The sequence below is a fragment of the Drosophila tropicalis genome, unplaced genomic scaffold (genome assembly GCF_018151085.1).
Source record: "Drosophila tropicalis isolate 14030-0801.00 unplaced genomic scaffold, ASM1815108v1 contig_108, whole genome shotgun sequence".
NCBI classification, from domain to species: domain Eukaryota; kingdom Metazoa; phylum Arthropoda; class Insecta; order Diptera; family Drosophilidae; genus Drosophila; species Drosophila tropicalis.
Window position 1 is genome coordinate 800,909 of NW_027172444.1, and position 13,784 is coordinate 814,692.

At 39.4% G+C, this 13,784-nt stretch overlaps 1 long non-coding RNA gene across 1 annotated transcript in view; it reads right to left on the bottom strand.

The window, feature by feature from the left end:
• The window catches only part of LOC137573057 (uncharacterized), a 140,570-nt gene that overhangs the window by 57,385 nt on the left and 69,401 nt on the right, over positions 1-13,784 (bottom strand). The window lies entirely within an intron of this gene.

Consider the following 13,784-nt stretch of genomic DNA (forward strand, 5'->3'; position numbering starts at 1 on the left):
TGTAAACAGCTGGAATATTTTTTTTTTGCAACTTTCAGCATTTCAGGAACGTTGCCCATCCAAAATCGATATTGAAAATAGATTTAAAAAGGTTTTTGAATCAGAGCAGCTCCTATGATGGAGCCATGGTGGAAGCCTGCGGTATGGGAGGCTGCGACATAAAGGCCTGACCGCGCCCCGTCGAATAACAATTAGAAATCGAAATGGAACCCAGAGAGGAAAACAAACGGCGGCCCCCTAACATGGACATTCTACCAGAAACCAGGCCGTTCGTTTTGGTCGTTTCGTCTTAAGAATGTGCGAAACTGCTGGAAGATTTTTTTGCAACTTTCAGCATTTCAGGAACGTTGCCCATCTAAAATCAAAATTGAAAATAGGTTAAAAAGGTTTTTGAATCAGAGCAGCTCGTCTGATGGAGCCATGGTGGAACCATGCGGTATGGGAGGCTATACCCCTATGGCCAATGAGAACGTCAGAGATTAGAGGCGAGCTCACAATTTCGACACACTTGAAGGCTACTCGGTTGGCTCGTTGGATTATTTGTGTGTGTGCTGAATAAGGCTCTCGAAGCATTGAGCAAAATTCTTGTTTTTTTAGCTTGCATAACAGTTGACCGTTTTTTTCGTTACGGTCTGCTAACAAAACAAAAGGCTTAAAAAATTAGACCAATAAGTTATAGTCAAAAATGAAGCAAGTAAGTCGACTCGTCGACTTGAGTATACCATACACCAGGTGTAACAAATATTTCAAATTTCGAAAACCAAATGTATGTCTATTAAATTGTTTTTACATGTCTTATACTATGTGCTATCTCGCTCACTCTACAAACACACAAGCACTCTAGCGCCGCCACTAGCCAACGTCCAATTCTGGCCTTGTGGACCGCGTAGTAATATACGTTCATACGCATATTTCGCATGTTTCTAGTCCGATTTTAATAAAATTTGGTAGTTTGGTAGAAATAGATAAGATTAATTAGTCTGCCGAATTTGAATGCGATAGTCAAAAAAATACAGGAGGAAATCGGTTTTTCTTAATTATGGAGGCGGAAGTGGGCGTGGCAAAATATGAAAATATATATACTCTGCGCGCATACTAAGCCAGAATACATACTAAATTTGGTGACTTTAGCTTTGTTTGTTTCTGATAAAATCAGTTTTGTTTAATTTGCGGAGGCGGAAGTGGGCGTGGCAAAATTTTTAAATAGCCAGTTTCTGCGCGTCTATTAAACTAGTCTGCATACCAAATTTGATGTCTCTAACTATTACACTTTTTAAGAAAAACAGTTTTATGTGATTCCTGGGGGCGTAAGGGGGCGTGGCAAAAAAGTTTGAACAATTAATTTCTGCGCGCTAACTAAACGGGTATACAAACTAAATTTGATGTCTCTAGCTGTTATACTTTTTAAGAAAAATAGTTTTATGTGATTCCTGGGGGCGTGGGGGGGCGTGGCCGAAATTCCAATTAACTCTGTACATTTGCATAATACACGAGTATACATACCAAATTTGGTGGCTCTAGCTCTTATAGTCTCCGAGATCTGCGTGTTCATACAGACGGACGGACGGACAGACGGACATGGCTAGATCGACTCGGCTGTTGATCCTTATCCAGAATATATGTATATACTTTGTAGGGTCAGAGAAGCTTCCTTCTGCCTGTGCCATACATTTTGGCTACTTTAATATACCATTTCACCCTATGGGTGACACTGGATACCACGGATAAATATGCATATATAAGCAAAAAGTTCTCTCACGAAAGGAACGAAATTTATCCGAACTTAAATAAAAATTACATGAAATTGCTATTAAAATAATGTGAAAATTATTTAAAAGGGCCTCGCTAATACTGGTTATGGATAATAGTATTTTACTATTCTCAAAAGCTCTTCTTGCGGTATTACCATCATTGCTATTGCTGCAGCCATTCGTCTTTGGCATACTTATTCGTAGACCCATTTCATTCCAAATCTTTTCCTGAATGTATTTTTTCCGTATGTTCATTTTAATCTTATCGTCACCTTTCATTAGCCATTTTTTAATCTCTAATCTGTATGATACGTTCAGGACAAATTCTAGAAACCGGAGCCATGCATGAAGTGGACTTACCCCAAATTTTAATGCATCAAGCTTTGGGGTGAAGGTTTCTGAACTGAAATCAGTAATTTCCAATATTTTAGATGGGATGACACCACATATTGGACAACATTGAGTAGATTTATTTCCAGTTAGTACGTTGAGAACCTTGCCATCAATAAGTGTCATATGCATTTCATAGGTAACTGATATGTCGAAGTTCTCATCCAATTTAAAAACAAACGGTTTGAGGTTATCAATTTGAAAATCTAAATTATTTTTTCCATATGTATGAGCAGAAGTTTCTTTTACTAGTTCAATTTTGAGCGGTCTGCAATATCTGATGGACTGAGGAGTCCAGATGTTCCAATAACAGGAGTCAATAATTTTTAAGGGAATAACAGAAGTTACAAAAAAGAGAATGATTTGATAGCTGTTCGCCATTTGCTTCATTTCCAAACTTCTGCTTGTATATACTATGACCAGTTGAACCATCAATTCCATAGCTGCAAATTAATTTGATTTTGGAACTAACAGGAAACTGCTGGAAAACATCAGACTGCAATTGAATTATTCGATGAGCAGTATGATTTAAAAGATTTTGTAAGGACACTTCAGCAGTAGTTTCCATTACTTCTATACCCACGGGCCGGCATTGTAATTTGCATTGCATTTGCATAAGATAAAGGTGGACGTCCTGTTGTCTTTGGTGTCTTACAATTTTCATTAACAACTATTGATATTTTAGATTCCAGCCATTTAGAATGCTTGGACATAAATCGTTCCAACATTTGGTTGCATTTCAATAGGTTTTTTTTAATGAATGATTCAAAATTACCTTTTTTTTTTATCTATTTCTTTTATTTTTTCGTATTCCAGATGGTTATTGTTGACTTTACTGTAGATCCATTCTGATACAGATTTTATTTCTCGATTGTTGCTGCATTAAATATCGATGAGTTCTTTATGACAAAATTCGAACTTGCCTGAATATTATCAAATTAATGGAAAAGGGTGAAAAACGGGGCGAAGGCATTAGTTTGGGATCAAAGACAACATATGCTGCATTATCATCTGAAATGATTCAATTTTCTAGTACCCAGGAGATTGAGTTTTAATCTTTTAATGCTTTTATTACTTGTTCCTATATTCCACCATTGTCAGACATGGTGGTTTATTTAAATCATTTAGAGGCAATTCAGTTTGTCTCCTCCTTAGTTTCCAGTCAAGACTTGCTCATAGTTGTAGGTGATTTTAATTTACCCGCTTTAGCATGGTCACTAACAGATGAATCTACCACGTTGCTGCCCTCTTTGTCACATGACTTTATTGATGGCCTTCTAGGCTTATCTTCATCCCAAGTCAATTCCGTCTTAAATTCTAATAGAAAATCGTTAGATCTTATTTTTGTATTGGACTCTTCTTATTGTGATGTTTCTAGGATTGAACCATTTGTTCTTCCAGAAGACAAATTTCATCCTACATTAAATTTAAAATATGATTTGCCCTTGCTTTCACCATTACTTGGTTCAAATGAGATACCTCTAACTAGGTGCTTTCGTAAGACTGACTTTGCCAGCCTTAATGAAAACATTGCTACTACCGATTGGTCTTATCTGTACAATTGTAGAGATATGAACTCAGCTGTTCGTGTTTTCTATGATACTCTGAATTCACTCTTTGATATTTGTGTGCCTCTTGGTAGGCTGGAGCGGCTTAACAAACCTCCCTGGTTCTCTCGTGAGTTATCCAATTTGAAAAATGTGAAGACACGATATTATAAGAAGTTTCAAAAAACACGTCGTTCATCAGATTATGCTCTGTATACAGTCGCTCGTTCAAAATTCATGATGCTTAATACTCAATGCTATAAGAATTATCTTCAGCGGTGTAAGCTTCAGTTTTCTTCCGACCCTAAACAATTTTATAACTTTGTTAATTCTAAACGTAAGACCTCTGTGCACCCATCTTTTTTGTCTTTTCAAAATAAATGAAGCAAGTAAGTCGACTCGTCGACTTGGGTATACCATACACCAGGTGAAACAAATATTTCGAATTTCGAAAACCAAATGTTTGTCTATTAAATTGTTTTTACATGTCTTATACTATATGCTATCTCGCTCACTCTACGAAGACACGAGCACTCTAGCTCCGCCACTAGCCAACGGCCAATTCTGGCCTTGTGGACCGCTTAGTAAAATACGTTCATACTCATATTTTGCATGTTTCTAGTCCGATTTCAATAAAATTTGGTAGTTTTGTAGAAATAGATAAGATTAATTAGTCTGCCTAATTTGAATGCGATAGTCAAAAAACCACAGGAGAAAATCGTTTTTTTCTTAATTATGGAGGCGGAAGTGGGCGTGGCAAAATATGAAAATATATATACTCTGCGCGCATACTAAGCTAGTATACATACTAAATTTGGTGACTTTAGCTTTGTTTGTTTTTGATAAAATCAGTTTTGTTTAATTTGCGGGGGCAAAAGTGGGCGTGGCAAAATTTTTAAATAGCCAGTTTCTAGTCTGGATACCAAATTTGATGTCTCTAGCTATTATACTTTTTTAAGAAAAACAGTTTTATGTGATTCCTGGGGGCGTAAGGGGGCGTGGTCAAAATTCCAATTAACTCTATATATGTACATAATACACGAGTATACAGTGGTGGTCAGCGGGTTTTTCCAGATAGGAAAAACTTGATTCGTCTATGTTGATGATGTAATCATTTTTTCCAAAAACAAAGAACACCATGTTCGTGACATTGAGTGGGTGTTAAGCAGCCTACGAGATGCCGGCATGAGGGTTTCCCAAGAAAAATCCAAGTTCTTCAGAAAGAGGGTGGAGTACTTGGGATTCACAGTGACCAGAGGGGGAATACACACTTCCACCCTCCAAAAACGCTGTTCAGCCTCAGATCATTTTTGGGGTTAGCCAGCTATTACAGGTGCTTTATAAACGGTTTCGCCTCAGTCGCAAAACCCCTAACGGAGATCTTGAAGGGTGAGTACGGCAAAATTAGCGCAACTCACTCACGAAAAGTGAGTATAGAACTAACAATAGATCAACTTAAAGCGTTTAACAAGCTAAAACAGGTACTAGCTTTTGAAGATGTGATACTAGCGTATCCAAACTTCAAAGAGCCTGTTGGTGTTTAGATTATATAAAATAATATAACATTAAGACAATTAAGACAAATATATTTAATATAGAACAAATGGAAATGTATGTCAAAATAAGTATGTAACCCGATGGCTCATCAGTCATAAGTAGATCTGATATGGTCAGCAGTAACAATAAAGACCCAGTTAATTAAGCTGCTATGGTTAGCGATTATCAATAAAGACGTATTTCGCTGACCTAACACTATGTCGTACTATACACTGGTGAGCTTTCTATTTTTACCATAAAATAAATGCATTATTCTTAGTAAGATCAGATACCAATTGTAGTTACATCGGGTGTACATCGCTGTGTCTTTGGCCCCCATCTCTACCTTTGTAATCTCACTCCGAAGTCCACCCAATTTATGTGTTGGTTGCGACAAACTTGAGTCACTGGTTTATGTGCTAGTGCCTATTTATATATAAATAAATAAACATTTAATTAATTCAAGAAATACTAACGTCTTTCATTGAACATTTTGGTGACCCCGACATAGGCGGCTCCAAGTTGAAAGAGTAACAGACTTAATGAAACCGTCATTAAGGAGAATATTTGGTCAACTCAGGCGACCAAACGCTCAACAACAAGGAAACTGGTCAACTAGACGACTACTTTCTTTGCACGCTTTGGACACAGAACAATCCTAAGCGAGGGCACGAATTGATAAACATTTCACATCAATCTGGGGTCCCGACGAAAAACATCCCAATTGATTAACTTGACAATCATTGCGTAGCCAACTTGGCGACTAAAAACAATTCATTGGAAAACTAGGAGTTGGTTTTCCGCAAGGGGGTAGCAGTGCATACCCATTGAATAAAAATTGATCAACTAGGCGATCACTTTGTCCAAAACCATTTAACAACGATTTGTGTCAACAAGGCGACCAAATCATAAAATTATTTTTATATAAAATAAAGTTTGTTGAACTCTGTCGCACTCCCTTAAAAAATTTATCGTCAGCAATCTCTGTCGTACGCACGAGTTTGGCATCAGTCAGCAGTTTTTGAATATAACAAATAAAAGAAACTGAAATAAAATTGTTATCACTGTTGTAGCGTTTATCAGTGTAAAAGAATAAGTATATTGGAAAAAAAATCAACTATTGTTAAACACTAAAGAAAAGGCGACTTCTATTTTCTTTCTTATTCTTATTTGTTCGAGACTTGACCAATTTTAGGAACGAGCGTTCCCTGTCTTTGACAAAATAAATAAACTCCCATCGGGTCAAGTAATAGTACATAAGCAAGTACATAAGAACATAAAAGAACATGGAGGAGTTTTAAAAGAAGCAGACAGAAAGAGGAAAGGCAACTCAGGCCTTCATTTGGAATAGCAAAAAGGATTATATCGCTAGGAAAACGAAGCCATCTTATTTCGAGGAGAAACTTGAGCTCCTGGAATACATGTGGGAGAACTTCGAGAAAGGTCATCAGGAGTTGATGGACAAATTAAATAACGTGCCAACTGAAGATGACTACTTTATAACGGACTATTTCAGCAAAATGAAGACGGTTGTATCTAATATGATGGAAGATTGGAAGGACCATTTGGCAAAAATAAAGCTAGAGAGACAAGCTCGCCAAAGAGAGGAAGAGCGAGTCATGGTCAAACCACTGGTTCGCAAGCAAAGTGCTCTGCTGGAGTCATTGTCCAGGACATTAACACAAATTGTGCCTGAAGAAAAAATGACTTACAAATCGGTAGTCGACAAATTATGGATGCAAATTGAAGAAATCCATTATGAGATTCATCGGCTAGCTGAAAATCCAGCCGAAGCCGGATATAATATAGCTACGTTTGTGGCCGCAGAAAATACAATGCTGAAATTCTGTGTGGCACCAGCAGAAAATGTAGTAATACAATCACCACCTGTATTGCAATCGATACAATCATTGCAACTACCCAAAATTCCCATTCCAAAATTTGATGGGGATTATCTGAAATGGCAACAATTTCATGACATCTATAAAAAGGTGGTTCATGAGTCAAATGCCTCCACGATAGAGAAAATGTGGTACCTAAAATCAAACCTTTCTGGAGAAGCAGAGAGACTGATACGGCACCTGGAATTAACAGAAGCCAATTACAACACTGCTTGGTCAGTGTTGCAGGAACGTTTTAATAACAAACGAGTTCTAGTAACAGCCATACTGGCAAAGCTGTTTGATCACCCAAATGTGGGAAACGACGCAGCTTCTATAAAAAATTTGCATGATAACAACGTAGGCGTTAATATGGAATCATCAGATGCTGTCATAATGTTTCATATGACAAGAAAATTGGATAGATTCAACCACGCACTATATGAGCAATCTCTATCCAACACAAGGGATCATTCTTGGAACAGCGCTTCCTAACATTAGAGGCGATTGGAAAACCAAGAAACGAAAATCGCAGCATTGAAAAACTAAACCCAAAGAAGACATGCGCAACAGCATCTGGGACAAACAGTACATTGTGTGCTTTCTACGAAAAAGCAAAGTACAAACTCTTCGAATGTGAAAAGTTTAAAATCAAATCCGCAGCAGAGCGGCTTAATTGGGTGCAGAGACACAAACTGTGTGTCAATTGCTTCAAGCCGGACCATATGGCAAAAAATTGCTTTTGGAGGAGATGCTTTAAATGCGTTAAAAAACATAACACAATGTTGCATTTAGAAACAGGCAACCAAATTGCTACCTCCGCTTCTACAACTTCTGCTTATGGAATTGGCAGAAAATACACCCTGTTGGCAACGGCCAAGGTAGTGGTAAAGGGGATCAATGAAAGGAAAGGAGAATTTCGAGCACTCCTGGATAGCGGCTCTCAAGTAAATCTCGTCTCAGAGAGACTGGTAAAGAAGTTATCGTTAAAAATTAACGAGTCTCATGTGCACATAAATGGAGTGGGTGGTCAACCACAGATAAGCAAGGCGCGAGTAAGCTTGGTTGTAAGGTCAAGATACAACAAGTTCGCAATGCTAGTTGAGGCATTTGTATTTCCACATATAATAGGTGACCAACCCACAGAACAATTAACGCAGAAAGTCACATTACCAGACAACATTCAATTAGCGGACCCAACATTTGATAAACCAGGAAAAATTTATATGCTGTTGGGAGCTGATGATCACTAAGCTATACTGCTACCAGAAAGAAGACGGGGCAATCGAAACCGTTACAACATTACAAAATTCAGAGTATGGATGGATTGTTGCTGGCAGAATTAATATGGCAACGTCAGCCGCAATCACATGTATGGTAGGCATAACAAATCCAGAGTAATCTCTAGAAAGATTCTGTCAGCTAGACACAAAAGAGCCAATATAAAAGTAAACGAGTCCGGAGGAAGAGTATTGTGAAAAATTCTTCCTCGATAACCTACACACGGTGGCGGACAATCGATTAATTGTAAAGCTTCCATTTGCTGAAGAGGCTTCATCTCTTGGAGAATCTCGGGAAGTAGCCATAAGAAGATTCATGTCATTAGAGCGGCGAATAAGCCCTGACATAAAAAAGGAGTATGTAAAATTTATGTCAGAATGTGAACAGCTTGGACATATGAAGCAGGTAATGGTAGAACAAATTCTTAGGAACCATTACTTTATACCGCCTCACTGTGTACTAAAGCCAGAAAGTACCACAACCAAGGTAAGAGTGGTGAATAGGGATTCCGGAGAGAAGGAAAATAACCCAATCTTCATTCGTTGAATTCAAAATATGAACTGATTTTATTAACAAAAGTATGGAGTTTATATAGGGAATCTTAGGCTCTAGGAGGTTACAATTGTTCTTAAAATATCTTATTCTAATGAGACTCAAACCCACGTTTTCGGGGGTTGAAAATTATTATTATTTTGGGCAGGGCTTCGGCCACTTGACATCCTGCCGTTGTGATATTTTGGGTTAGTTTAGAATTACAAGTGTTTTTCTACAATGTGTGTGGCTGATTGTAATTCTAGTCATATGCTAGATTAGTTGTTTGTGACAAAAGTACAGTTGTATTATAATTTCTTTAGTGCATCTGATTTGGTGAAGCCGCTTCAGATGAACACGTTGTTTATTCTTAAACAGTGGTGTTTGATGCATCATGCAAAACGTTATCAGAAAAATCGCTAAATGACATTTTATATCCTGGGCCAGTTGTACAGAGTCAACTCTTCTCAATTCTTCTGCGGTTCAGGACACACAAGTATGTGTTCATTGCGGATAATGAAAAAATGTATCGACAAGTTTGGATAAACCCTGCCGATCAATTCGATCAGATGATTGTGTGAGGATCCAAGTCAAGAACTAAAGTTTTATCCTTTAAAAACGGTGACGTATGGAACCACATCAGCCCCATATTTAGCGACGAAGTGTCTGGAATATTTAGCGCTAAAAAACATGGAAAAACTGTCGTCTGGAGCATTAGCATTAAAAAAATGACTTTTATGTTGATGATTGTCTCATAGGAGCAGACAGTTTACCAGAATGCCTGCAAATAAAACAAGAGCTTCTAGAAATCCTTAGGCCTAAGGGTTTCAACTTACGAAAATGGTGTTCGAACACCAGTTAAATTCTAAGGGAAATCCCAAAGGAAGACACGATTGCTGACATTAATCTCGGTGACACACTGGAACAAACAAGTGTGAAAACATTGTTAATCATATGGGCACCCAAAGAAGATCAATTATGTGGAAAGGCTCAAAAGCATACAAAAGGAATAACCAGACGAGTGGTGCTATCTGAAGTCGGTCAAATCTTCGATCCTCTAGGGCTGTTCGCACTGGTAGTGATAGAAGCAAAAATGTTTCTTCAACATGTTGCTACCGAACGAATTAAGATGGATGATGACCTGCCGCCGTATTTGGAGAAGCAATGGGAAGCCTACAGAGAGGATGTACAGGCATTAAACCACATGAAAATCCCAAGGCATATTTTTTGATGGCAAGGTCCCCACTACAAAGGAACTACTGCATTTGTAGATGCATCAGAAAAGGCGTATGGAGCGGCAGTCCGATCAACCTATAAAAATGGCCAAATTTCGGTCAGATTGTTGTGCGCCAAGTCGAGAGTGGCTCCCCTTGAAGAGCAGACACTACCTTGGCTGGAACTATGTGCAACTGTGCTTGGAGCTGAACTCACAGATAGAGTCCGACAGAATCTCCAATTAGGATCAGAAAGTGTTGAATCATTTCTCTGGTCAGACTCAACAGTAGTACTATCTTGGATTAACTCACGGGCATCACATTTTCACACGTTTCTGGCTAATCGGTTGACCAAAATTCATGCAGAATCACATCCAAGGCAATGGCGGCATGTGTCATCAGTGCTCAACGCAGCTGATGTTCTGTCTCGAGGCAAATCAGCAGCCCAGCTTAGCACACATACATTATGGTTGTATGGACCTCTATTTTTGCGTGGACCACAACGTGGCTGGCCAGCACCATTTAAGCCTACAGAACACACGATGGATACTGCTGAGAAGAAAATCAAGGTATTTAGCATGGTGGCTGCACTGCAAACAACACAAGTGAATGGATATATACGGTAAATCACAGAAATTCATTTTACCGGCTACAGCGAATAGTGGCGTATGTGCTACGCTTTTGTCACAAGCAGAATAGATAACCAACAACTCAGTTATAGTTGAAAGAATTGGACCAAGCAAGAAGAATAATCATCAAGCAAATTCAAGAAACAGGATTTGCATATGAATTACGACATTTAAAGAAACGACCTGATGAACCGCTGGATCGCAAAAGCACGGTGGCAATATTGCCACTAATTCTGGATGACCCTCAATCATACGAGTAGCAACTCGGCTACAACAAGCACCAGTATCAACGGGAACAAGGAATCCATATCTCTTACCGTATAATAATCCGGTGGTAAAAATGATACTGCAGAAACTTCATGAAGAGAATCTTCATTGTGGACATGAGGCACTACGCGGGATAACTCGGCAACAGTACCACATCATTAAGATAAAACCTATGATTCGAAGTGTGATCCAGGGCTGCGTAGCATGCACGAAGTACCGGCCTCAGTTCTTTAAACAAGTCATGGGTGACTCACCTGAGCACCGGGTATCTCAGAATAGACCTTTTCTCAACGCCGAAGTAGACTATTGTGCACCATTCTGGATCCATCATAAAGTTCGAGGAAAACGACCCGACAAAGCTTACATTGCAGTATTTGTATGCTTTGCAACCAAGGCAGTCCACTTGGAGTTGGTCGGAGACCTGTCCACCTCCTCATTTGTGGGTGCGCTTCAGCGCTTCATTGGGCGCAGAGGAAGGTGCCCGACACTATACTGCGATAATGCAACAAAGGAACTGATCGATACAATTCGCTCAGAAAAGGCAGCAGGTACTATCAAGGAATTTTGCAACCAAAAAGGAGTGCAATTTAAGTTCATACCGCCACGGTCTCCACATTTCGGAGGATTATGGGAAGCTGCGGTAAAGTCCGCTAAGCATTTACTGTTGAAAAACGTATCGACTGCAAACTTAACGTTTGAACAACTGTCTACCATCATTGTCAATGTTAAAGCAGTGCTAAACTCTCGTCCATTAACGCCAAACGTAGACAATTCCAACGACTTCACAGCTTTAACCCCAGTCCAACTATTAATCGGAGAACCATTAGTAGCGCAACCAGATGCAGAGCCAGTAACACAACGATCGATTCCAGAGCAATGGGAATTAGTGCAACGACTTAAGCAGACATTCTGAACACAATGGTCTCAGGAGTACCTACAGAAATCACAGGGTACATCCAAATGGAAGAAACCATATAACAACGTCAAAGAAGGCATGATGGTAATTCTAAAGGAGGATAATGTGCCAATCTTGCAATGGCCAATTGGACGAATTGTTAAAATATATCCAGGCCTGGATGGATACGTCCGTGTGGTGGACGTTACAACAGGCACCTACAAACGGGCTATCCAAAAATTGGCTCCCTTGCTTAGAGAGACGGCTATAAAACGTAAAATCGAGACAAATGACACAGAATCGAATTCCCAAAAAAAAACCCTGGTATCGAGGACACTGCCGAACCAGAGACAAAAATATGTTTGTCTTTCGATCTGCCACCGTTGGCAATGATGATCTGCCTAATGATGTTGTTATTTGCTCAAAGGACTAACATAACTCGATTTAACCCCAAACCAGGCATATACTATGAAAGTATTGGCACAGGAAGGATGGTAATGTCTGACTATTGTGGCATATTACGATATCGAACCACATTGGGCCGACCTGAAGACATTTTCAGAGGGAGTATTACAATTTGGAGAAATATGCGTGTTAATAAAGGTGCAAGCCTCTGGAACAGAGACATTTCGCGCATGTCAACTCAGAGCTGCGGGCAGAAACCGACCTCCTTCACATAGAACGCCGACGACGATCACCATTAGATATAATTGGAAACATCGCGAACGGCTTATTTGATGTGCTGGACTCCAAGTATGCAACGATACGAAAAGTTAAACCAAACGAAGATTACTTATTGAATTTACTGCAAAACCAGACATCTGTCATTGACTCAACGATAAATATCTTTAAGCGAGTTGAAGCCACAATTGAAAATCAGATGAAACTAATGAAACAACAAATGAACGACATAACCAAGGTCCAGGACAATGCGGTAAAAGCATTGCAATGGTATATCACACTAACTACTCAAATGACAGTGACTGCAGTGACTGAATTCAAACCGAAATTTCCCGAGTATTTACAGATGCCCATCATAGCAAAATAAGTCCGTTACTACTATCACCAGGCCAGCTTAGGGAACATCTGAACCAACTTAAGAGACATCTTCCATTTGGTTTGGATTTGCCAGTTCCAGATAACAACATCTTGTAATTATATGGCTTAATGAAGGCACAAGGCACAATCGCAAACAATCATGTGATATTAAAATTCACGTTAATTTAACTGCCGCCGTGTACAGACGTGTTTCTTAATGCACTCCGCAAAAATTGAGTGTAAAAAAAAGACCGCGTTTGCAAAAATTTGTGTAGGGCTCTCAGTCGCCCCAGAGACGCCTATTTACAATCATATTGCTATTAGATTGCTAAAATAGCAATTGCTAATAGCAATAAATACTAAGTTGCAACAACAAAGTGCGTAATCTTTACAAAAGACATGTCCACCAATTCGGGCCCAAGCTCTCTCGATCCCCAACAGCAACAGCTACAAGAACTAATTCTACAACAACAACGTGAGCGTCGACTCTCGGTCCAACGCAACAACGCGTACTTTTCGGTGGTGTCGCCGACCCCACTGAATGCTAGCGTAAGCAATAACACCGAAAGTGCCAGCCACTCAGCAATCAAAAGCAACTTACCGTGGAGAGAGCAGTGTGCTTCTCCATCAATAACGATAACTGGGTCACCGATTGCACCGACCAGCACCGTCAGCTCGTTGACAGCAACTACTGCAGCGTCTGCCGAAGTATTGACCTGCCTCAAGCCGTCAACGACAAGTCGCCCTGAGTCAGCCACAATAGTAAACCCAACGACTTCTGTCCAAACTGGAATGGATAGATATATTAAAATAACTAAGCGGAAG